Source organism: Bubalus kerabau, chromosome 14 (assembly GCF_029407905.1).
Source record: "Bubalus kerabau isolate K-KA32 ecotype Philippines breed swamp buffalo chromosome 14, PCC_UOA_SB_1v2, whole genome shotgun sequence".
Taxonomy (NCBI): Eukaryota; Metazoa; Chordata; class Mammalia; order Artiodactyla; family Bovidae; genus Bubalus; species Bubalus kerabau.
Window position 1 is genome coordinate 4,815,170 of NC_073637.1, and position 24,359 is coordinate 4,839,528.

At 58.9% G+C, this 24,359-nt stretch overlaps 1 protein-coding gene across 4 annotated transcripts in view; it reads left to right on the plus strand.

Moving 5' to 3' along the window:
* Positions 1-2,228: 2,228 nt before the first annotated feature.
* Positions 2,229-24,359, plus strand: part of SLC45A4 (solute carrier family 45 member 4) — a 62,435-nt gene continuing 40,304 nt past the window's right edge. Inside the window, exon 1 of one of the 4 annotated variants that reach the window (XM_055545688.1) lies at positions 2,229-2,532. The gene's annotated coding sequence lies outside the window, so the exon portion shown is untranslated. Of the gene's footprint in view, positions 2,533-3,385; positions 3,550-3,596; positions 4,984-24,359 lie in introns of those variants that run through there. The other 3 variants (XM_055545685.1, XM_055545687.1, XM_055545686.1) reach the window with 3 other exon arrangements.

Consider the following 24,359-nt stretch of genomic DNA (forward strand, 5'->3'; position numbering starts at 1 on the left):
CTTCTTAAAGTCGTGTGTAAGGGTGGCTCAGTGGTAAAGAATCTGCGTGCCAATATAGGAGATGCAGGTTTGATCCCTGGGTTGGGAAGATTCCCTGGAGTAGGAAATGGCAACACACGCCCTTAAAATTAAAAAAAAAAGAAAAAGAAAAAATATTGCGTGTGAGAGTCACCCATATTGTCGATTGTTACAGATTATTCATTGTCATTGCATTGTATGAATATGTTGCAATTCATACATCCATTCTATGATTGATAAGCATTTGGGTAATTTTCACTTTCTGTTTATTACAAACAGTGCTGCTATGCACAAAAACAGGATCACAGAAAGTACGCATCAAGGAGGTCACAGGTTTGACATAGAATCCAGTACTTCTAAGCAGATTCCCAAGGTGGCTGCACCAATTTGCATCCCCACCAAGTAGGGTTATGAGAGTTCCAGTTGCTCCACTTCCCTGCCAACACTTAATATTGTCAGATTTCTCCATTTTTACTGCTCTGTAGGCTGTGCTGTACACTTTATTTCTCAATCCTTTCAGCAACCCCATGAGAAGGATTTTGTGATCTCTACGTTACAGATGAGGACACCCAGGTTCTGAGAGGTGAAGTAATTTCTCCAGCACCACTTAAACCCTGGCACTGGCACAGGGCTGTCTGACCTCAGCCCAATTTATCATCCGTTTCTCAAGCTGCCTCCTCCGACCTTGTCCCCAGGGGTTCCCAGAAGTCTCATCCTAGGGACTATAGCCACTCTGCTTCTTGGGTGATACCGGACTGGTGCCCCTGGCGTGGGTCGGTCTGCAAGTAGGAGGCCCCCTGGTCCAGGTCCTCTCTAGCCCTCTTTCCAGGCCTGGAAAGGCTGGAAAGGGCAGGGGGTGGGCAGCGGGGGGGCACACTTAGCGTGGGGGGTGAGGGTGGTATGGGGCAGGGAAGAAGGCCCAGGGCAGGTAGGGGAAACCGAGGGGAGGGTTTTGCTGTCGCACCTGGTGGCGGAACCCATCTCACCCATCAGGCCGGGGGATGGAGGGAGAGTGGGATGGGAGGAGGCTGTCTGCAGAGGGACCAGACTGGTGGCGGGCTGCGAGGCTCTGACCCTCTTCGAGGAGGCGTTAGCGGAGAGGCAGGACCGGGGTGAACCGGGGAGGGGCGAGGGTGGCAGGTTCTCCCTCCCGCGACTACCGAGGGCCACCTCCGCGGCCAGAGTCTGGGGTCACGGCTCCCGGTTAGGGTCTGCGCTCAAGTCTGGAGAAGCTGGGCTGGGGGTGAACGGCAGACCCTCGACAGAGCGGGATGCGGCCGGGGCGGGGCCGGTCCGGGGCGGGGCGTCGGCCCGGGGCGGGGCGTGACGGTGGGCGGGGCCCTAGGAGACCAATAGGCGTGCGCGGCTCGGGCCCCGCCCCGCCCCCCGCGGCGGCTGCTGCATAGTCATGAGCTCGGGCGGCGCTGCGTCAGCGGAAGCGGCGCGCGGCGGCTGTTTCCGACCTGATAAAGCGGCGTTGTCCCCGCTCGCTGGCCGCATCCTCGCAAGCGCTCCGTTCGCGCCCGCGTCTCTCGCTGACTGACCGCCCGGCCGGCCAGCTGAGGAGCAGCCGCCGCCGGGCCCTGCCGCCGCCGCCGCCCCCGGAGCGCCGCGCCCCCGCCGCCCCCGCCCGGCCCGGCCCGGCCGCTCCGCCGCGCCGCCGCCCCGCGGCCCCGGCCGGAGGAGACAGGTGAGCGGCCGGCCCGCTGCCCCGACCCCGCCGCACCTGGGCTCCCGGCACCTGCCGCTGCCGGCCCCCGCGTGGCCCCGGCCTCGAGCTCCGGGGCCGGCTCCCGGCCCGCTCCGGCATCCCTTCCCCGGGGAGGAGGCCCCCCACGCCACGGCCGAGAGCCTGCTCCCGCCCGCACAGCTGCCCCGGGCTTCGGCCCCTTCTCTTCTCCGCCCGGGGTGCACCTGCCCGTCCTCGTCTCCGTCCCCTCCCACCCCCGCCCCAGCCTCCTGGAGCATCTCGGGCCCCTCCCCGCGGGGTGCGCCTTCCCCTGGACCCTGCTCCGGCCGCAGTCCTCGGCATCCCCCACCCCAGTCTTCTCGGGTTACTCTACCCCCAGGAAGCCTGGCGCCTCGGCCACCTCGGTCCCGACCCTGCCCCGCGATCTCGGCCTGACGTCGCCAACTTCTGAGTTCAGCCACTGTTCCCTCTGCTTGAAACCCTCCTGTCCCCTGTGGCCTCGCAGGGCGGCCACACTCGGGGCTGCCCCTGTGTTTTGTTTGTCTTACCTGCACCGTCCTCTGGTCTGCCCCTTTGAAGACACCTCCGTTCCCGCAGCCAAGCTGTGCCTGGGGAAGAGGGGCCAATGCCTCGGTACACCCAGGTCCCCAGCCCCTGCCCTGCAGAAGTCCCCGCACGTTTGTCTGCATCTCTGCACCGCTGTCCCTTTCCCGTGCCGGCTCGCCTCCTAGAGCTCTTGAACTTAACCCGTTCCTCCCCAGGGTGTGTTGCTTTTGACTGGGCTGCGGGGGAACACCTTCCAGCAAAGGGCTTTTTCAGAGGAGGTATGTCAAAATGGGAGGGGTGGTGGTTTGAAAAAAAGCACAGCCTCCCAGTTAATCATTCCTAGTGATGGGGGTGGGGGTACACACTTGATCTCCTAGGGAGTGTGAGTTTTTTTTTTTCCTTTCCGAATGGGAGCACTGAGCCATCCAACCCCATCGGTTTCCTCATCTGACTCCAGCCAAAAGGGGCCTGGTCGCTCCTGGTTTTGGGGGCATCTCCTAGCCTGAGGCTGGGAAGGGATGAGGGTTTAGAAAATGAGTGATCGAAGCCATAGTTGTGGGGTCAAATGATTGTCAGAATCGAAGCCTGCTCCTTCTGGGAAAAGCCAGGTCGATCTTCTGGCATTCTGTGAGTGTGCTCTGCACTTCAGTGGTAGGGTAAGGGGGAATCTTTCAGCTCTTATATTTTGCGCCTATAGTAGGAGAAAAAGGAAGACGATAAAAAGCTGGAGGATTGGTGTATTACCCTGATGCGGTGTATTAAATGGCAGGGCATCCAAAAGAGTGACCCTAGCCGCCTTTAAAAATGAATACTTTTCCTCAGTTTTCTAGTGGATCTGAATTATGTATTCAAAGAAACAGTAAGAGTTTATTGAATGCTCAAGAGGTTTTACAGAATCCACTTAAAGGTGGGGAGGGGCAGCGGCTGTGGCCTGGAGCTGTGTAGGTCCCAGGTGGGAAGATCCTTGCAGCTGCAGAATGCTGGGGCTTCTGGAGTGGCGGGGAGGGAGGAGTCGGTTGTCTTAAAAATCTGGAATTTCAGTCCCGTTCGGGCTAATTGATAAATCATGGGCAGCAGCTGTAAAGGAAAGTAGGGGCTAGTTTGAGACGCATTTGAAATGCATATTAGGCCCTGAGTGGAGGGTATGTGTGGCCTGGATGTCCCCCCGGGGAGGCTGCCCAGGGGCTCCGGGCCTGTGAGAGTGGGCCTGCTTCCCTGGCTGAGATGCGTGCTGCAGCCTCGGCCCGTGCCGCATCGGAAAAGCAGAGCAGAGATTGGACTGGGCGATCTCCAAGGTGCCTGGCAGTTTTTTTTTTTAACATCCTGGGGCTCTTCCCTGCCCTCAGCGCTGCTTGCTGGAGGTTGGGCAGGGGCGGGAGGAGCCTGGCAACAGGACCCTGGCCTCTCAGAGCCGGGAGAGCCCGCCCTGCAGGTCTGCGGGGGAGGAGGGGCTGCAGCAACGGCCGCTTGCTCCCCCATCCCCAGTGGAGAGAGCACACACAGGCATTTTCGCCAGCGTTCAGGCTGCTTGGTGTTGGGTTGGTTTTATCTGTGTTGTCAGAGGGACGGTGGGGAGGAGAGTGGACGGCCTCGTTGGGGTCTGGGCTTTGCTGGCGTGTCCTGACGGCGGTGCCCGTTGGTCCCCGTCCCTCGTCTGCACCCTCTTGGCCTCCCCTGCTCGTCCTGTGGGGCCCAGCAGCCCAGCCCTGTGTAGCCGGCAGGGGTGGTTCGTGACTTAACAGCCTGTCGGCCTGGCACGGAGTGAGGGTGACTGGTGAGCGCAGTAGGTGGCAGACAACCCCAAATTGCAGTGCCCTCCCCGGGAACACCCCTGGCAGAGCCGTGTCTGTAATTTGTGGAGCCAGAACGCGCTGGAAGCCGAGTTCCCGCTGAGGACGGGCCAGGGTGCTGCTCCACGCTTGCTTCCTCTGGTTTCCCAGATTTTCTTTTTTTTTTAATCACAACATAATTCTGCTGATGAAGAGACACTCAGCGAAACCCCATTAGGAGGGTTGCCTTCATCTCCAAGCCAGGAAACCTGAGAGCATTTTAGCGCTGCAGAGTGAGAATCTGACCAGAGGGGAAAAGCCTCCCAGAGGAAGAGCGGCCATAGAGAAAGGAGGTGGGAGAGGACCCCCGGGCAGGGGCTCCCAGGCCAGGCCCACCGCCCCTCCCCCACCCCTGCCCGCACAAGGTCCCCTTGTTTAGATTAGCTTAGTTATCCCACCAAAATCAATGAACAAGGATCTTTTTAACGTGGAAGTTTCAAAATGTACTTCGAGTGGCTTTTTTTTTTTTTATAAGAGTATTAAATGCTAACCCTTGTGAAGTAAGGCACTTCCAGCTAACTCTGAGATTGTGGACATTTGAACGTGTGCGCAAAGGAAGGTTCCCTGCCTGCATTCAGACCAGACCTGTGGCCGTCATTTTCAACCCCCTGCCATTTAGGTAGTGGTGACCCTGGAAACGTTCCCTGGGGGCCTCATAGTATTTGTGAAGCTGCTGCTTGGCAAGTGACTTTCAGAGGAGGCATTTTAAGAAGATTAAGAGCCGCAGGCTTGCAGGGCAGCAGTGTGATTCCTGCTGTTTTCAGGGCACCGACAGTGTTCCCCTAGAACCCGGGTCGGCAGTAGCGCCGAGACACGGCCCGGACACTAGACGCGGATGTGACGCCCGGAAGTGCGGATGGTGGTCTGTCTGGGTCCTCTGTTGAGCTGGCTCATCTTGGGGTAAGCACGCTGCTGCTGCTAGAGATGGTGGGAAAGGAAACAGGTCCTCAGGGTTGGAGAGAAGGGCTCTGAGTTCTCTTCTGCTAGTTTGGAACCTCAAGTGAAGACAGGTCGCCAGAGTCCATAGCTGGGCCTGCAGGGAGCCCCCAAATGAGGGTGTGCACTGTGCCAGGCATTTGCCCCCAGGTGCAGGGTTGGGGTGCTGGCTGTCCCAAAGTGGGGACCCCCCCCCACAGCTGGAGGGTTTGCAGAGCCTTTTCGAGTCACTGTGCAAGGCTGCCCTGGCCTCACTCCCCCACTCTGCTGGCCCTGCGCCCAGGTGAGGGAGGCTTTGTTCCACCTGGGCCGATGTTGTTTGCCTCCTCCCAAACCTGTTGCAGGATTTCATTGGCAGTGAGGGAAGCCACATTCCTGAACCAGTGCCCGAGAGGCTCTTTATTGTGCTGCCTTCAAGAAGTACCTTCCAGCCTGGGATTCTGTGTCAGCTGGGTTTGCAGTTTTTGGAGTTTGCTGAAGGGTCTCTCCTGGGGCTTCACCCTTGAATCCTGGAGCTCGTTGAATTAGTTGGTGACCAAATTCTTCCCACTGGAAAGAAAGGAAGGTCTTGAGCGCAAAATCCATAACAGACCCTTAGATAAAGAGGGATTGGAAGAGAGTGGATTCGGGTCCAGATGTCATGGTTGATGAGATTTTACATACAGATCTTCCTGTACAGTTTTAGACAAACAACATTTTACTCACCATTTTAGGAAAATACATTTATCCAAAAGAGGAGGTGATTTTTGGTTTGGAAAGAGGAGTGTTTTTCCATCAGTTATTTTGAGGGGAGGGGTTTGGAGATGAACTTGGGATGTGGACACTGGGGGGATGGTGAGGGGGGAACCAGCTCAGGGGCTGGAAGGCAGCCCTCTCATCATTGCGATCACCTGTTAGGAGTGCTTCAGAGCGACATTCCCTTAAAGCAGAGATCTTCAGACTTTCTTGCCCCTGTTCTGTGAAATAACAAAAACTATGGACACATTTTTAAGTTGCCATCTAGACTTTTTCATTTAAAATAACTAAACACTCTAATGATCTGATAGCCCACCCTCACCCTTTACAAAAAGGAGCAGACTGTTTTTAACAGTTTTAACACACGTGTCTTTTCTTCCTCATCTTGTGTGTTTGCTTCATGCTTCCTTGTGGAATTTTAATGTCATGCACTTTTATACTTGAAAGCCTTTTATTGATCATTCTTCACACTTCTCTGTCACCAGAGTATACCTAAACTGCAGTTTAAAACATTTCTGTGATCGTGAAGCTGTGTTAATCCAGAAGAAATTTTTTTGAAGTATTTATTTATTTATGACTGCCTCTGTACACAGGCTTGGTGCTGTTTCTTTATGGTTGTGGTTAACATGCCCAGTAGTTGGGGTCATGGGCCCAGTTGCTTCACGGCACGTGGGATCTTAGTTCCTTAACTAGGGATTGAACTCACACCCCCTACACCAGGAGGCGGATTCCCGATCACCAGGCAGTTCCCCCAGGAGAGATTTTCATCGCTGTAAATATCAGTACAGAATTGATCACAGAAGCAGAAATGTATTGCTGGTCTTGATAATTACTTGATAACTACACATAGGCAGAATGTTTCTTAAAGAGCTGGCTGAGTCCCTTTAAAGTGCCTCCATTAAAGGAATTATCCCCCTGTCCTTGATGCCAGTACCCCCCCACTCCCAGCAGGGACTGAGGAAGGGAGAGTGTGAAGGTGACCTTGGTGGTGGGGGGTGGGGTGGGGGGGTGGGGGCCGTGTCACAGACAGGATAACCCCGAGGATCTGTGAACTCAGAGTCTCCCACACCCGAGAACCCCGAGTGTGCTTGGCATTTGCACGCGAGCTGTAGAGTGCTGCTCTGTCACCGGGCCGGGCTTGGTGGATGGAGCGGCAGGCTGTTGTTAGATGGTGGCTTCTGCGCGCCTCTGCGTGTGCTGGGGTGTTTGGGTGTTTCCTAGATGGACTGTGTTAAAGGGCACAGGATGGTGCAGCTCGTACACGAGTGTGTTTTGGTTAGTGGCAATGCATTTTTGTTCGGTTAGGTTAAAATGCAAGCCTGTGAACCAGTGCTGTGGATTAAAGAGGTTTTTGTTCCCCCTGCGGGAATCCATCAGCCTACTCTGCCCAGCTCCCTTCTCGGGCCCAGGAAGAGTGTCAGCAGGGAGGAGAGTGTGCCCGCTGCTGGTCTCCAGGGCGAGGGCCCCTGGGCTGGGGGTGCAGAGGAGCCTGGCAGGTCGGGGTTTGGGAAGCAGGGCCTCACCCTAAGACGCGGGTGGCACTGGCGTCAGTTTCCATACCTTCCTCAGAGCCGCTTGAAGTCTGGGCTGGCCTTCTCCTAGGTGAGCCAGAGATGCCCTCGAAACGTGAACATGTACTCTGTTTAGCCTAAAAGCCGGTTGACATTAGATATGACAGCAAGTTTAGTAATTGGGCAGTTTGCTCTGCCTTCCCGCCCTGACCCAGAACAGGCTTTGGCTGGAGGCTGTAGAACGTGTTGTGGGGCAGCCTGTGACATAGGGGAGGTTCCAAGTGACCAGGGGGCTCTGCTGCCGGTGCTCGTGCTGGGCAGGAGGGCTGGCTGCTCTCCCAGCTCTGCGGACCCCGGTCATGTGGGTCAGCCTGCTGTTATCCTGTCCCGCCGTTAGCAATCCGCTTAGGAATGCTTTGCCTTGGACGTGGGCAACATGCGTCCTCAGAGCGTGAGGCCGAGCCTTGGTTTCTCGAGATAAGGGAAGGTAGGAGCGAGGCACGGCCCCATCCAGGAGTCCCAGGGTGCATCCCAGGGGTGAGGCGGTGGTCCAGGTCGTGCCGCCTCCCCCGCCCTGTGGAGACCCCTGTGCCCAGATCCACGTTCACATCTTCTTGGCCATTTGGGCCTCGGTACTAAAGAATTAGGGCCCCTGCCGCAGGGGCTTAGAGAGAGGCCTGGGCTGCTCACGGGAAACCAGGGTGTCCAGGTGACCCCACACTGAGGGGTTCGGCATGCCTGTCCTGCTCGGGGAGCTGGGGTGCTGGCGTCACCTGCGGGCTTCCTCGCATCACTTACAGTAAAAGCCGGCAGCTGGAAGCCTCACCTTCACACCCTACACACCACCACCCTCTGCCGGAGGGAGCCGGACCTTCCAGGGCTGCCCCCCGCCCCCGAGCGTCCATTGCAGGCAGCTGTGACTTGGTCGGGGGTGGGGGGGTTGTGGGGTTGAGGCCGGCATGTTCTTGGATTTGCCAGCATGGGGCTCAGCAAGCCTCGTGGGACAGGGCAGCTGATAGAGGGCTCAGTGCTGTTTAAAACACGTTGAGCTGGCTCATCCTCGAATTATTCAAATGTTGAAAGTGTTCTCAATTCTTAAGAGGATCGGGAGGGGCCCTGTGCCGCAGTCTGCAGCAGAGACACGGTAGAGCCTGGTGCTGGTGCCGGCCCCGGCCGGGTGACCTTGGCCCAGAAGCTACCCACGGCTCGGAGCTCCAGCCCCTGTGTTAGGGCCTGGGGAGCATAATGTGGGTTTGTTCCTGGCACTTAGCAGGCCCTGAGGGCTGGGTCTCCTGGGCGGAGCACTCGGCTCCTCCTCTAACCATGCGGCCAGGGCTGTGTTATGTGTAACAGAAAAGAGAAGGGGGCACACACAGAGAGGTCAAGCAACTTACCCCGAGCCACACAGTAAGTGGCCAAGCCCGCAAGCTCACCTTGGACCTCACCGATGAGGGTGCTGGGCCCAAGGTCTTGGGTCTCCCACATGGCATTATGAGCCCTGGGATGCAGGCAGCCTCCACCCATATGAATATACGTGTTTCTGGAAGTCTGGGGAATGTGACTTTCTCTCTCGTGCTGTGACAGCGTTTGGAAAACATCAGTACATTTTCACAGGGCGAAATGCTTGTCGCTCACCAAATGCAGGTGAGGGTGGGGACCGCTTTCCCAGCGGGTGAACAGCGGTGCTGACACCGATGCTGTGAACAGGAGAGGAGGCAGGAGCAGCGTGGGCGCAGGTGGGCTGGCCGCTGCCGGCCAGGTCTCAGAGACGGGCTGGCTCTCAGTCCTCGGTTAGTCCCTGGCCTTAGGAACCGCCTGTGCGGAGAGGCTGTGCATGGATAAGAGCCAGTGGAAGGCGGTAGTTTGTGGTTGTGAAGGTCAGATAGGCCTTTGGTTCTGCCTCGAGCGGCAGGGAGCATCCGGAGCACCAGCTGGTTTCCACACCACTGGGGAACGTTCACCAGTTTTAATGTGGATTTCCTCGTGGCCCCTTAGAACCTGTCCATTTGGGGATTATTACTGTCCACCCAGCTCAGCCAGGGCTTGGAGCCCTTTAGCAGATGTGGCCTGGGGTCTCAGGCCTGCCCCGTGGCAGGCCGGCTCCGTGAGAGAGGGCTGGAGGACTGGCTCCTGCCGCTCTGCCAACCCTGTTGGCTTTTGGCGGGAGTCCTCTATGCTCTTGACTTAAGTGACCTGGGCAGGGGCAGCTGTAAGGCTACCACGTGGATTGTCCGGGGAGGAACCTGGACCCTCAGCGAGGCCATCCGTGCGCTGAGCCTGATGAACAGGAGTCACCGGGTGGCAGCGATGTGCCCAGGCATCGCCCATCCTCTGAGTATTTGTGGGTGCTCACAGCCCCTGGAAGGGCCCTGGGCGTCTTCATCAGGCGCCTGTATGTGGGGACCGTGGGCAGGTTCTGTGCGAGGTGCCACCTAGATTCGGAGGTAACTTCCGAATTTGCCAAGCACTCTTGCACGGGAGGGTGCTGTCCCCACTTTATGGATGAGGAAACAGGCCCAGAGAGCTTAAGGACTCCAAGTGGAGTTCTGTCTTCTGAGTGCCTCTGCTGGAAAGTGTACTAGGGACAGCGGGAAATGCAAAAGCAGCTCTCATCTGAGCCGAGAGGCGAGAGCTGAAGGGGAGCACACAGATGAGGGGACGCAGTGCTGGCCGAGCGCTCCAGAGAGCCGTCATCAGCTTCACCCGAGCCCGTTCAGGGGGGCTTCTCGGAAGCGGAGGCTCTTACGGCTGGCTCAGGAAGAGAAAGAGCCCGACTGTCCGGGCATGAGGACGCTGCTGTGGCCTTGCGTGGTGGAGGTGGGGTGGGCCTCCAGCTTCACTTTAATTAGTGACAACCTGCCCGGATTGTCACAGAGACGTGCTGGGGGAGGAGGCCCCGCCAAGCCTTCATGGCTCTGTGCCGTGCCCACCGCGGCGCGGCCCGTGGAGAGGGGCTGCCTTTAGCACGCGCACAGCAAGGCGCGTGGACTGGCCATGGGCTGCCCGAGCCCCCTGCCCTGGGCAGTGCGCCCCTCCCGCCCACCCAGCCGCTCTCCTGGCCTGGTTTCCCAGCTGCCTTCCTCAGGGTCCCCGCGTGCTCGCACTGTGGTGGGCCTTCCCCCGACCCCGCCCAGGCAGTTCAGGAGACGGGCTCAAGTTGAGGCAGCTCGGTGAGTTCCCGCCCTGTCCCCGCGTTCCCAAGGGAAGGTGTCTGCTCTGTCTCTCTGCCCTGGATCCCCTCTTGCAGCCACAGGTCGGGGACTGGGCGGGGCTCCATCAGGCCCAACCCTGGCCCAGGGCCCGGCCACTAATACTCACAGCTCCTGATAACATTTCAACTTAAAACAGCCTTTCAGTGGCTAGCCTCATTTTTCACATGAGAAGTCCGTCTATTTAGGGACTGGCCATGGCTCCCCTAACTGAGAACCCCAAGCTCCCAGTTCAGCACAGCCCTTCTGAAAGCCCGGTGAGGGATGGTCACAGGAGTGAGTGGCTCGTTCCCCAACTGGCTGACATGAGGGAGCAGGATGATGTCTCCGGTTACCCTTATCATCTGAGGCTCAGGAGGGCTGGGGCTGTGTGCTCGTGGGCTTAGGGAGTTAACGTCTTCCGTTTGGTGGGTAGGGGGGTGCGGTTCACATCTGAGAACAGCTCAACTACTCAGGAGATGTAGTTAGATACTGTTCCCCGGGCCCTTCAGAGAGGGTCTGGAGCAGAGGCTGGGGTGGGGGGTGGCGTCCGGGGAGGCCCCTGGGTCCAGCTGGCTCATCACCGACCGCACGCCACGGCTGTCCCCACGACGGGCGTTCTGGAGTTGTGGCTGGTCACTGGGGGCACTAGCGCTGATGCATGCCTTCGCTGGAGAAGCTCCCTCGGGGCTCCATGGGTCCTGACCGGGACCGGCAGGGACCCTGTGTCCTGCCTGCCTGGCTGGCTGAGCCTGCCCCCCATCCCCCTGCTGCTCCCGGAGACGGGCCCTTCACGACTGGCTCCCAAGGGAGCTGCCCTCACGTTGGGCACAGGCCAACAAGGGCGGTGACAGTGGGCAAAGGCAGATAGGTAGTGGTAGCTTTGTAGTGGGCGTTTGGGACCTGTGTCCAGTGACCCCTGACCTGACCGTTCACCTATGTTTTCAAGGGCGGAGGCAGGCCTGTGCCTGTTGGCCTGGTGGAATGCCTCGCTGCGGTAGGGTGCAGGGGAGACCCAAAGGTGCTGGCCCATGGGCCCAGGGTCCTGGTCAGAGTTTGGCCTGGCTGAGTCTTATTTTTACCACAATCTGGTCTTAAGCCCCAAACCAGGGATTTTCAACCTTTTTTTCAAACCATTTTTTTTTTTTTTTTGCACATTTCCACCCCAGGAAGATCTTGTTTGGATTCACACTTTTTTTTTTAATTGCAAGACTTTTATGCATGCAGTATTCCTTTCCCAGCATAACTGCCCTGTCCTGACACCCCTGGAAGTTAAGCCCCAAGGGATCCCACGAGGCCCACTGCTGGGGCACCTTTGCGGTTCCATCTCATACTCTGGAGCAAGCGCCGTGTGTTTCTTCTGTGTTGTAGATGCGATACCGGTAGGCGCGTTGCTCTTTTGCATTAAACAGGGCCTGCATGTTCGGTTTACATGGAGTTGCCGTTAGGCTCCGTTTTCCTAACGCTGACCAGAGTGGTCACACGCCTGGGAGCCCAGTGCCGGGTTCTGATGTCTCAGGTGGACTCCGGGTCCTGAGGGCACCCGGACGACCCAGATTTGCCTACACTTCCTGCTTACTGTCTTGCTTCCGAGGGTCAGTTTGAAGGCTGAAGCGTTTTGTCTTGATGTGATGATTAGTTGACCAAGCATTTCAGAGTCCCTCCTTCATACTTATGTGGAGGTCGCAGGGGTTGCCAGCTCCATTGCCCTGGGGTGACGGCAGGTGGGTGGTCTGGCTGCATCTGTCTCATCCTGCTGGTGGTGGGGAGCAGGTGGCATCCCCAGGCAGAGCCTGGGAGTTAGGTCCATATGGGGGGCAGGCGGGGCTCAGGGATACAGCAGTGGGGGTGACACCCCACCTCGGGCCTGGCCACCGCTGGGAGCCTTCCCCTCATGGGCCCAGGGGCGCCGGGAGGAGCGAGCAGGCCACGCGAGGGGAAGAGTCTGTTGGAGATAGGCTGGCCTTCCGCGGAGGGGCCTGGTCAAGCTGCAGTGACGGGTCAGCGTGGGCGCCTGCCCGTGGGACCAGCTTCCTGCCGCCTGCTGTCCTAGTGGGAGCTGACAGCTGTGGGTTTACGGTGGCTTGGGTTCTGGGCAGCGTCCTGAGCAGTCCAAGTCTAGTGGTTTTGGGGTTTAGGCCCCTTGTGCACAGGTCCCATCCCCCTTCCCCAGCGCTGCAGGCGGGCTCCGTCCCTCATCTGCAGGGCAGCCTTAGAACAACTTGAGGGCAGCTTGAGCCCCATGATGCGTATGCACCAGGCTGATGTGTGTGCGCCAGGCTGATGCATGTGCACTGGGGCTGATGCGTGTGTGCCGGGCTGATGCGTGTGCTCCGGGCTGATGCGTGTGTGTGCCAGGGCTGATGAGTGTGCTCAGGGCTGATGTGTGTGCGCTGGGGCTGATGCGTGTGCTCTGGGCTGATGCGTGCGCGCCGGGCTGATGCGTGTGTGCGCCGGGCTGATGTGTGTGCTCTGGGCTGATGTGTGTGTGCCAGGGCTGATGCGTGTGCTCTGGGCTGATGCATGTGCGCCGGGGTGATGCGTGTGTACCAGGGTGATGCTTGTGCGCCGGGCTGATGCATGTGCGCTGGGGCTGATGCCTGTGCTGTGGGCTGATGCGTGTGCGCCGGGCTGATGCGTGTGCGCTGGGGCTGATGTGTGTGCTCTGGGCTGATGTGTGTGCCAGGGCTGATGCGTGTGCGCCGGGGTGATGCGTGTGTGCCGGGCTGATGCGTGTGTGCCAGGGCTGATGCGTGTGTGCCAGGCTGATGCGTGTGTGCCAGGGCTGATGCGTGTGTGCCGGGGTGACGCGTGTGCGCCGGGCTGACGCGTGTGCGCTAGCGGCACGGTGAGAGGCTGGATGAGGGAAGAAAGCCTGGCCTGGGTCAGCTCTGAACTAGGGGTGCAGCGCCTGGCAGGCGGCCTGGAGCCGGGCGCGGAAGGAAGAGCCAGACCGTGTCTGAGGGAGACAGTGATGCCCAGACTCCGCGTTTGAAGTCGGCGTACAGATCAGATTATAGTGTTATCTGGAGTACGGCTTGTGTTTGGTTATGAAACGTGAGACCTGTGTTTTGCTGACCTGTTTTTTTCCTCACTCATCCCTCCCCAGCTCTGTCCTGGGTTACTTTTCCAAATGAATGAGCTAATACAACATACGGAAGGTTCAAAACAAGCTCATTACCACCCTAGCAAGCCAACTATATAACATTTACTCAGGACTCCTCTACAGACATCAAGACTTGCTGGGCTGACTTTATTTCATTTGACAGGATGACAGTCGTTTTACTTACAGTGGTTTGTACTTTTGTCTGTTCCTTTAGGATCGACTCTAGAAATGGTGGTTTGAGCTTTCTGTCGTCAGCACGTCTGTGTGCCTCATAAATGCCCAGCTCCGTAACAATCAGGGCTAGCCCCTGTTGGTTTCTGTTTCATCTGCCTTTTGTTTGTTTCTGCCTAAATTGCTCAACTACATTCTAAAGGAAATTACAAAAGGAAGGACTGACCTTAAAAAGTTATGAGAAGATGATGTAACAGCCATATCCCAGCAACAATGCCCCTGACCGGTTGAGTAACTGCATGTACGCCCTGCTCCCTGTTCCCCAGCCAGGGTGGGTCTCTATCCAGTTGGGTCATGGATCCTCTGAGACTGCTGAACGCTATGGACCTCCTTCTCACAAAAATGTGGAAACACCATCTTACGTGTGTGTTAGGGGGTACTCACAGCTCTCCTGGCACCCCTAGGATGTGGGCCAAAAGGCCCTGTCTGGAGCCAGGATAAGGACCCACCAGGTGGGCTGCCTGCTCCGTCTCCTGGAGTGGCTAGCTCTGGCCTTGGGCTGGAGATCAGCCCCCAGGTGATGGCTGGTGGTGTTTCCCAGCTGCCGTGACGGGTCGAGCAGTGACCGCCCGTCGGACTCAGGCATCCATCCTGGGCCCTGGAGAGCCTGGAAGCTGCGGGCAGAGCGCCTGCCGGGGATGCTGTCGTGCCCGTGACGTTGGATGCTCCAGTTCACTTTGTGGAGAATGTAGGGTAGTTAAAATTAGCAGTGAGAGCCTCCGAGAGTCAAGGTTGTCCAAGAGCGTTGAGCAAGGTCACATTGAGATCAGGCTCGGGGTGGCGGGTGGAATTCCCAGCCAAGCCGCAGTGGAAGGGTCAGGCCTGCAGCTGCAGCTCTCACGGGCCCTGGCGTCGGCCCCGAGAGGGGCACGGGCTTAGATCTCTGCCTGTGCTGCCCCTGATGTGGTTACCCTAGAGCCAGATGTGTGTCATGGCTTGGGGAGCGGGCCCCCTGCACCTGCAGGTTCCCTGTGCACGGACCCCCAGGGCGGCTGCACTGTGCAGTTTTGTAGTGTAAGGGACTCGAGGGCCTGTGGGGAGTCCTGGGTAGAACAGTGCACTCTGCCTTTCGTGTGTGTGTATTAAGCAATGTGTATAGCATTGTTTATCTAACTGCATAGTGTAACATGCTATAGCACACATAATTACACACATGTAACGTGTATGACCGGAGAAGGCAATGGCACCCCACTCCAGTACTCTTGCCTGGAAAATCCCATGGACGCAGGAGCCTGGTGGGCTGCAGTCCATGGGGTCGCTAAGAGTCAGACATGACTGAGGGACTTCACTTTCACCTTTCACGTTCATGCATTGGAGAAGGAAATGGCAACCCACTCCAGTGTTCTTGCCTGGAGAATCCCAGGGACGGGGGAGCCTGGTGGGCTGCCGTCCATGGGGTCACACAGAGTCGGACACGACTGAAGTGACTTAGCAGCAGTAGCAGCAGCAATGTGTATGACAGTCTACTATCGTAACGTGTATTTTATTTCAAGTTCCTTGGAGGATGTCTAGGGTTCTAGTTGCCCCACCAGCTCCTTTTCATTGATGACATGAGGGACAGGGTGTTTCTTAGGACCGTGATGGAGGGTCTGAAGCTACAGTGCCAGGAGTCCACTGGGCCTGCTTGGCGAGCTCCCGATTCAGAGGAGTGGGGGGCGGCCTCCTCCGCTCTAACAGAACAGGAGGGCCTGGGGTGTTCTCCAGCCTTCCCCACGGGCCTCCTCCAGCCCCCCTCTGCAGAGGGACCCCTCTGGTCTCTGGCACGCGGCCACTTATTTCCTCTCGAGACAGGCCATGTGATCCTTTCCAGCCCAGCTCCTCTCAGCTGGGCAAACCCAGAGTCCCCCCCGCCGCTTACAGCACCGCCCCTTCATACTCTTCAGATGAAGAGCGCACAGCCGTCCCTGATGATTCTCGGCAATCTGCTACCCCGTCTGCAGCCCTGAAGATTAGAATCCCATCCTCATGGGAAGCCACGAGGCACATCACGTCTCTGTGACTTTATGCTCCACTCTGATGCTTGTCTGTCCTGTGTGACAGGTGAGGTAGAGGTCGTTTTGAACTAAAGACTTTTGATCGGGCCAGGTTGCAACTTCCGCCTGGAAAGGAACCAGCCCGCCCCGTGCCTGGCCCTCGCCTCCCGCCCGGCCCACCCTGTGAGCTGCCAGTCTCTGCGACTGCCTGACCCCTGCTTTTGGGGGAGGGTTCCCACAAAAAAGCAAGACCAGAATGGGGCTCTGGCCTCTCCCCGCCAGTTCCCGTTGGTTTTCCCAGCCCAGCAGTGACATTGTTGACAGGCTCACAACAGCGCTGGGACGCAGAATCGCCGGCCGGGCTGCTGTTTGTCCCCCTGAGGGGCCCAGCAGTCACCATCCTGCAGCTTCTGGGCAAGCGACCTAGTGCCTCAGTTTTCCCATCTGCAAACTGGTGCTAAGAACGTTTACCGCATCGGACTGTTGCAAGGACAGAGCGAGCTCGCGCACACAAAGCACCATGAACAGTAGTTGGCACCCAGGAGGTCCGCTCAGAGTTTCAGCTGCCGTGACGCACCCACACGAAGCATGAGAATGCAGTACTAGGGAGGGGCTTGGCGGCTCCCGGGAGGGAGGGATACGCTCCGGCGGGAGAGGACCTCCGGGGCCCCGTGCACACCCGGGTCGGGGCGGGAGTGCCTGCCGTCATGCAGGGCAGAGCCAGCACCGCCAAGCATGGGGCCGTGTGGCTGGGCAGGAGTCTGGCCGGGGCCGGCAGCTGGGCTGGCCCGGCGCGTTCGGCTGCGCGTCCTGGCTGGGGCTGTGGAGTCGGGCAGTGTGTGAACAGAAGCGTGCGCAGGTGGACGTGCTGCTGTCCGCTGTGTCCCCCGTGCTGGGCCACGAGCGTGGGGTCAGGTCTGTGAGCCCGGTAGGGAGTGGGGCAGTGTGCGGACCGAGGGGCTCACCCTGCCCGGGATCCTGCGGGCAGCGGCCAGCCGGTGCCCAGAGGCGCCCAGGCTGCTGCCAGCCTGACTCCCTGGCCCAGCGTGAGCCCGCTGCAGCCCTCGGGGAGGGTGGTGCGGTGAGTCGCACAGTGAGCCTTTTATGGTCTGAAGTTTTTTCTCTCTCTTTTTTTTGGTGGGGGTGCCCACAAGCGCGTGGCATGTGGGATCCCTGACCAGGCATTGAACCCACACACCCCGCAGTGGAGGCACTGGGGAAGTTCCCCAAAGTGTTTTCTTGACAGACTTAACCAGATGCCCCAAAGAATAACTTCTTTAACCAAATACATAATTTTTCTATTTGTAGTTAACTGCCTTTAATTGGCTGTTGCGCCAGCCCGGCCATCCTTCCACTCCCAAGGATGTTCCGTGCTCCCTGGGAGACATTGGGAAATGCAGGCGCCCCATGAAGGCTTCTCCAGGGGGCCAGCCCTGGGGAGCTCAGTGGGCCTTGCAGGAGGGAGGGTGGTTCCGGGGGCGGTGCGCAGCCGGCTTTCCTGGCCCTGCTGGATGCGGGCTCCCTTGTGCAAACACCACCGTGCCTCCAGGTGACCTCACCTGTCAGCCGCCAGGGCAGCTGAGTCATGATGCTGTAAATTATATCCGCCAGGGCAGGTTTGTAGCTGCGGTTATGTCTTCTCCCTGTTAAAATTAGTCTCAAGGAGAGAGTAAGGTGGTGTGCTGAGTTTCTCGCTCGTCATTTACAGGCTTCCCACAGGCCCTGCAGGCCTTTGTCCTTTGATAGTGGTGCCCTCGGTGTGCGGTTCTGAACGGGATCAGAGCTGCTGGCCATGGGGAAGGAGGGACAGTGCCCGCAGCCTGGAGCGGCAGCGGCTGGCCCAGGTCGGGCAGCAGCCCTGGGTCCCTCTCCGCCCTGTGCCTCTCTGCTGTTCTCGGTGTCCAGGGACGGATGCTGACCCCACGAGGGGCACCCCACCCCCGGCGGCTGGCCAGGAGGTGCCTTCACAGGGCCAGCCGCACCCCGCTGTGAGCGCTCTGTGAAAGGCAGTTGGTTCTGTTTGCTGGGGGCAGGTGTGCGCATGGGGAAGACAGCAGTGTCGAGGCAGGACTGCTGCTAAGGGGACAGCGGGGTCTCGCGGGGACAGTGGGCAGGGACCGTGCAGTCGCTGCATTGCGCCCGATGGGGAAGTGCTCGCTTGGGAACGGTGACTTATTCTGGAAAGGCTTTAAGCTGGTCTAGGAGTCTGTAAAGGTGCAGTAAGGTGCGTTTGCAGCTCTCATGCTTGTGTGTCCTGCTGTGGTCTGTTTCCAGTGAGTGCCCATGGGGGCTGCCCCCCCACCCCAGCCTAGGAGCTCCCCGGGAGTGCAGAGGGGCGCTTGCCGCTAGCCTGTGCGGGTCCTCCATGTCTGTGCCCAAGCTCCGTCTTTCTGGCCCAGAGTTGAAAACCAGAGGGGCCATGAGCTCAGACTCCTGCCTCCCTGGGCTGGAGGTGGGGGCGGGCACAGCCCAGGGGCTCCCAAAGGGCCGGAGCCAAGCTGGGCTCCCTTGTGCCTTTGAGGCAGCGTTCATTCAGGAGAAACCCAGAAGGAGGGCCCCCCGGGTCTCCCCACCTGCCTTCCCCCACGTGACAGCCCCCGCCCCTTCAGGCGGCCTCAGGTGTGTCCTGAGACGCTGTGGACACCCAGCTTGTGGACTGACGTCAGGGGCTGAAAAGCCCCCTCACTGGTTCTAGAAGTGTTGCTCAAACTCAAGATCGAGCGTCTTCAGAGACCGTTTTGGGAAGACAGAAATGTCACAACTGCAGACGTTCTGGGCTCCGTCGGGCGGGCTTCAGGGAGTGCGCGCAAGCCCGTGCGCTCGGTGCGGCTCCTCTGCCTCTGCAGCGGTCAGTGCCAGCCTCTGTCTCGGCCTTTCCCGTGTGCCCGTCCTGGGGAGCGCCATCAGTGAACGTGGGTGCAGAGGGCGCCAAGGGGACGCAGGCTGGCAGGACGGAGCGGGAGGCCAGTGGCTCCGTGGGCTTCACGCCCTGGGAGCGAGTCCTGGAGTGGGTCCTTGTGCACCACCCTGGGATGCGGGCCTGGGCCGCGCAGCGGGCCTGTTGCCCTGGATGGGGCAGTCGGCGACGATGGAGTGAAGGATGGACGGACATGGGAACCGCCTGTGCTGCAGCCCCAGCAGGGCCGGCCGTGCGTGAGGCTGTGGCTCTGAGCTCGCAGTGATAGGTGGGTCCCTGACCTGGGAAGGCCTGTTGAGATGCTGGGGTGTTGGGCGTGGCCCCAGCAGCTGCTGTTGCAGAAGCCATCAAGCCAAGGTCCCACGGGTAGGGGAGGCGGGGACCCACGGTCCCTTCTCCCTTGCTGGACCCCCAGGGATGGTGAGCTCGTGCTTGGAGGGAGCCTCCTGGGGTGGGGGACACCCGCTGTGGAGCCAGGCTGACCCTGAGTCCCACTTACCGCCCCGTTTCTGGTTCTGCCTCTCCGGTCACCTGTTCTCTGCAGTCATCCTGGCGGGGCGGTCAGCACGCAGGGTGGACACCCCGGATGGCTGCAGCTGAAAGGGTGCTGACTCTCTCCCCTGTGAGGCCCCTGGGGACAGAGTTGAGCCCCTGGGCCTGGGCGGGGGCTGCGCCCAGGAGGACCTGCTGGAGGAAGCAAGAAGCTTCCTGAGTCTCGGCGTCTTCACAGGACTTGGATGAGCACAGGCCAACTTGGCGATGGATTACGCTTTTATCCCCCAGGAGAGAAACCAAATAAACAGAATAGAGTTACTTCGGGCCCCTGGCCAAACGAGGCATATTTTGGATCTGGTGACCTTTTTCTTTGGGTCACTAATCACTGGAGAAGGTTTTGACCGTATTCCATTTCAGAATAGGAAGAACAGCTTATTTTTCAGAGTGGCAAATAAGGAAAAGAATGAAAGTATCTCGGAGTCTCTGTTTCCAGAGGCTCCCCCGGGAGGAACATTTTTATAGACACCACACGTCCTCGCCAGCCCTGGCCAACTTTCCGTCCCGGCGTGCCGGGGTGTGCTGTGAGCCGGCCGGCGCCTGGGAGGCCGGCACCTGCCCACGTCCCTGCAGCCCGCCGGCCACATGGGGCCCCCGCGCTGGGCCGCCCAGCTCTCCTGGGATCTTCGTAGATCACGAACCTCAGCGTTTTCACAGCTGCCTGTAGAAAGTCCCTGTCATCACTGAGCCCCAGAGCGCTCGTGGCCATAGTCAAAGCCGGGGATGGGGCGTGACGCCGCCCTCGTTGAGGCCACAGGAGACGCCCCACCACCGCTCTCCTCGGCCTCGGTACCTGGCTCAGGTGCAGGCAGCACATGAGTGACTGTACAGCGGAGGTGTGCCTTGCGTGGACACGTGTGCCGGGCGAGGGCTGGGTGCCGACCGCCGAGCGTCATGGCCTTTCCTCCTGGCTACCTTGACCTTGCGCTGCCGCCGGGGTTGTACCTGAGTGCAAGTCCCTGTCTGCATTGCCACCTCTCCCTGTGCCTTTAAGCCACAGAGAGGTCACCTGGGAGGATCCCTGTGTCTGAGCACCGAGGGGACAAAGCCCCCTTTGGCCGGGGCTGGGGATTGCCCTAAATGCCTCGGCAGACTCGGAGCTGGCGTCGACCCGGCAGTTTTGGGGAGCCCGAGAGCTTCTCGGCGTCCTCGTTTGTCTCTCCTGCTGCTGCCTCTCCCGTGTGTCCCGGGGTGCCGGTCCTAGGACGCTGCACGAGAAGCCCTAGGGGGCCCAGAACCCGGGGCTGGCGGGGGATGGGGTGACTTAGACCTCAGCCTGCTCAGAGGGGGCCGCTGCTCGCTTCTCAAGGGGGTAAGCACTCAGTGCCCCCAGCTCTTCTCAGCACAGAGACTCATGGTGTCCTTGGGGGTCCTGGGCTTGGCTCCCTACCCCCACAAGGCTCTGCATACAGCTCAGAACATTGGAGGTCATTTGGTGGTGAGGCTTTGGGGTTTGGGTGTAGCAAACTGTAAAATAACAGAGCTCGGGTGGCTTATCGATGGTGCACGGTACCAGCCGCCTGGTGCTGGGCCCACGCGGAGCCAGCTCGCGCTGCCGGGGCTGCCCTGCCAGGCTGGGCGAGGCCATCTGGACTGGGGTGGAGGTCGCTCATCCCTGCCTCACCCAGCTTGTGCCACTTGCAGGGAGCCCTGGGGCCTGGGGAGGTGCGGAGACTAGTGCTGGCCCCACAGCTGTGGCCGCGTGTCCGGGCTCCAGCCACAGGTCGCAGGCTGCGCGGTGTGCGCCGCGCCGTGGATCTGTCCTGGCCAAGACAGGCGAGCATGCGGGGCAGGCGCAGAGCCCTCCTGCGGCCAGTGCCCGTGTGGGTGTCCTGTGAGGGGCCAGGGGAAGGGGCAGGATGGTCATGGTGGAAGGGGGAGCCCCTGCCCTGTGACAGCCACGGCTGAGACCTCTAGCCCTGTCGCCCGCGGCTCCTGGCAGGCGGGCAGCGTGGACACAGGCTCCCTCCTGGTCTTGGCCAGGTCCCTCCCCTCCAGGCACCTGAAAGTGGGGGTGGGAGGGTCAGAGGGAGCCCCGTGGCCAGCTGGCGAGTTGCCCGCCCCGCTCTCCTGTTTTCTGAGCCCATTCCTCCTCAAGGGTCATCCCAGGGTCATCCTAGCAGCGGGCAGGTACCGGGCAGGGGAGGTGTGGTCAGCCGCTCCGTGCCTGCTTTTACAGAGAGGGGCTGCACTTGGTTCTGATAACCCAGTAGAATCCTTAAGCTAAATTTATGCTTTTATAGTAACTTTATCACTTAGTGACAACCCTGGGTCAGAATCCTCGTAAAGCTAACGGTGTCGTCGTCCTTAGAGCACCCTCTTGTTCTTCTGGGCCGTTCACGCCCAGAGTAGAGCCTGTCCAGTAGCTCAGATTCTCAGGGAGCTAGCTGGTTCCCGGTGTTGGGTGGTTGGGGTCCTTAGGATTGAGTACCTGCGCAGCGCATCCCCTGCCACACACGTGGCGGGGGTTTCCAGAACTGTCCTCATGGCCCGGAGGCCTGCGCTGCTGCGGTGTAACCCCCTCTCCAGGGGGCGCCGTGGGCGGAGGCTGCGCACGTGCTTCAGGCCTGGCACCCACGTCTCCGCTCCGTTTACCACCTCGAGGTCGGAAGCTCAGCTGCTTCCAGGGTGTTTGGACTCACGGATGCTGACCCCCTGTATCTGTGCAGAGCCTGCCCTGCTCTATCTTGGAAGTGTGGTGTCCCAGGAGCCAGGATGTCGGGGTCCAGGTCTGGGGGACCCTGACTGAGTCTTCTTCCTCACCGGGTTTGGGGAGCCCTTCTGCTCGAGCCGCCCGCTTGCCAGCAAGGCTCTTGTATCCCCTTGCGGGCCCCTCGTCCCCTGGGTGGCAGCCGCTGTTGTGACTTGGCGTCCCATCCCCGCTGAGTGGCACGCTGACGTACTAGACGTAAAGCTGCCCAGATAAAGTCAGGGTGAGGGGCAGTCTGGAGCCGGTCATGGGCCTGGCTGTCGGGGTGCTGACTGACCAGGTCCCTGGGTGTCACCCTCTTGGCCCACCATCCCCCTGCTGCCTGCATCTGGTCACCAGGAGACTCACCTGTCTGTCAAGAAATTAAGTTTAAATCAGATTTGAGCAGTAATGCTCCTTGTTCGTTTTCATCCCAACCATCATCTTAAAATCTCCTTTTAATTAACTCCGTTTCCAGTTCCTTCTGCCTGCTGGGTTGTTTGCTTGAGCGCCTGGCACTGCACCCCTGATCAGGAGCCGTGGTCCTGCTCTCCTGTGCCCTGCGGCCCAGGATGGGTGGGCAGGGGTCCTGGGGCCTGGGGACCCAGGGCAAGGCAGCTTGCTCCCCTCCAGCTGCTGCTGTTCCTTCTTTTTTTCCTTTGTAAAACTGCTTCTTTGGCAGCTTTCACTTCTCATGTAGGCAAGTCCCAAGCTAATATTTATCCTGTGAAGTATCTTAAAAATGCTGGAGGGCAAGTTATTTGCAGAGAGCTTTATCAGTCTTTGAAAGAGAGTCATTGTTACATTGATAAACTGAGGCACTGCTTACAATAGCCAGATTGTGTTTGAACTTGCAACCTTTAATGCAACAGTTAGTTTTTGTTAACAGACGGAATGGTGTTGGCTGTTCTGGTAAAGAGGTCTTTATCCTTGTGTTTTTTGTTTGTCATGGGCATGCACTGGGAGAGGGGAGACCTGGCGCCCATCACTGGTTTTGTAATACATTCAGGTGTTCCTCGTTTTATGATTGGCAGGCTTTTCAGGAACGCGGAATTTGTACATGGAGCCCTCGGTTTTTATGAATCATCCCTTTAAAAGTGGAGGTGCTGCCTTTCAGAGGGAAAGCTGCCTCACCATGCAGTCTTCAAAGACTCAGCAGTGTGCATGAAACAAAAAATGATAGGAGTAACAAGAATGTGCAGAAGGTGGTATTATTTATGTGTGGTCAGGAGGTTTCAGGTCTAAAGGAAAACACTCTGACGATGAACTAAGAACTTTCCTGAGGCCGTTACTTTTCAGTGGAAGGAGTGGCTTCCTGGGTCTTCGCTGGAGCCCGCTTCCCTACACGGCAGCCCCTCTTGACTCTGAGCGTCCGGGTAGGAGGTGGGGAAGTCTTCTGGGGGTGGGAGGGTGTCCAGGGCCTTAGCACCAAGCACCCTCAAGTTCATGTCCCTGCCTCCTGCCCAGGGGTCTGGAGTGGAGGTGAGTGCTGTGGCTTCTGTACAGGGACAGACGCGGGGACTCTCGTGTAGCTCTGATAAGAAGCAGGTCCAGAGGCGAGTTAGGCCTCAGTGACCCGGGGCTGGGAGCCTGGGCCAGTGGGGGCGGAGGGGCCTCAGGCGGGCTGTGCTGAGGCTGGAGGCCAGGATGTGGGGATGTGTGCCAGCACCGGTGCTCCTTGGAGGGGCCCGAGGACGGGCGCCCGGGGGGCGGTGCCTCTGCCCTTGAGAGACCTCAGTCGGACCAGGCACTTCCTCCTGGGTCAGCTGACTCCCTCCGGCTGCTGACTCGCTGTTCCTCCGCAGCCTCAGCGCTTCCCTCTCTGTCCCTCCTTTCTGACTCACGCCTGCGCTGTGCACAGAGCTGCCTGTGGCCTGAGTGGGGCCGAGAGCCCATCTTCCCGCTGTCCTCCCTGTGGCCACACAGATACACACCCTGTCCATGCCCCAGCGTCCCTGTGGGTGCTGGCTGAATTGTTTGGGGGACGCGCTGAGTTTCTGCAGGGGAAACAATCCCATTTCTGGCCATCGTGACTCTCCAGGCCGTTTTCTAGGTGTCCCTCCCACTGCTGTCCTCTCCAGAACTTTTTCTTCTCCCCCAACAGAAACTCTGAACCCCTTACATTTACTTATTTTTTTCAGAGGAATTCCAGCTTTTTCATTTTTGTCCTTTTATACAAAACCAAGAAGAAGAAATAGAACTGCAGAAGTAGTTAACTGGTAGAACACACGTTCACAGAAATCTGGATAGGAAGACAAGCTTATTTACAATGAGGAAACACATTTTTTTGTTGTTACTTAAAAAAAAAAAAAATCATGTATCTCTGGCTGCACTGGGTCTTCGCTGCTGTGCGAGGCCCCCTCTGGTTACCTAGGCTTCTCGTCACAGCGGCTTTTCTTGCTGTGGCTTGTGGGCTCTTCCCAGACCAGGGATCGAAC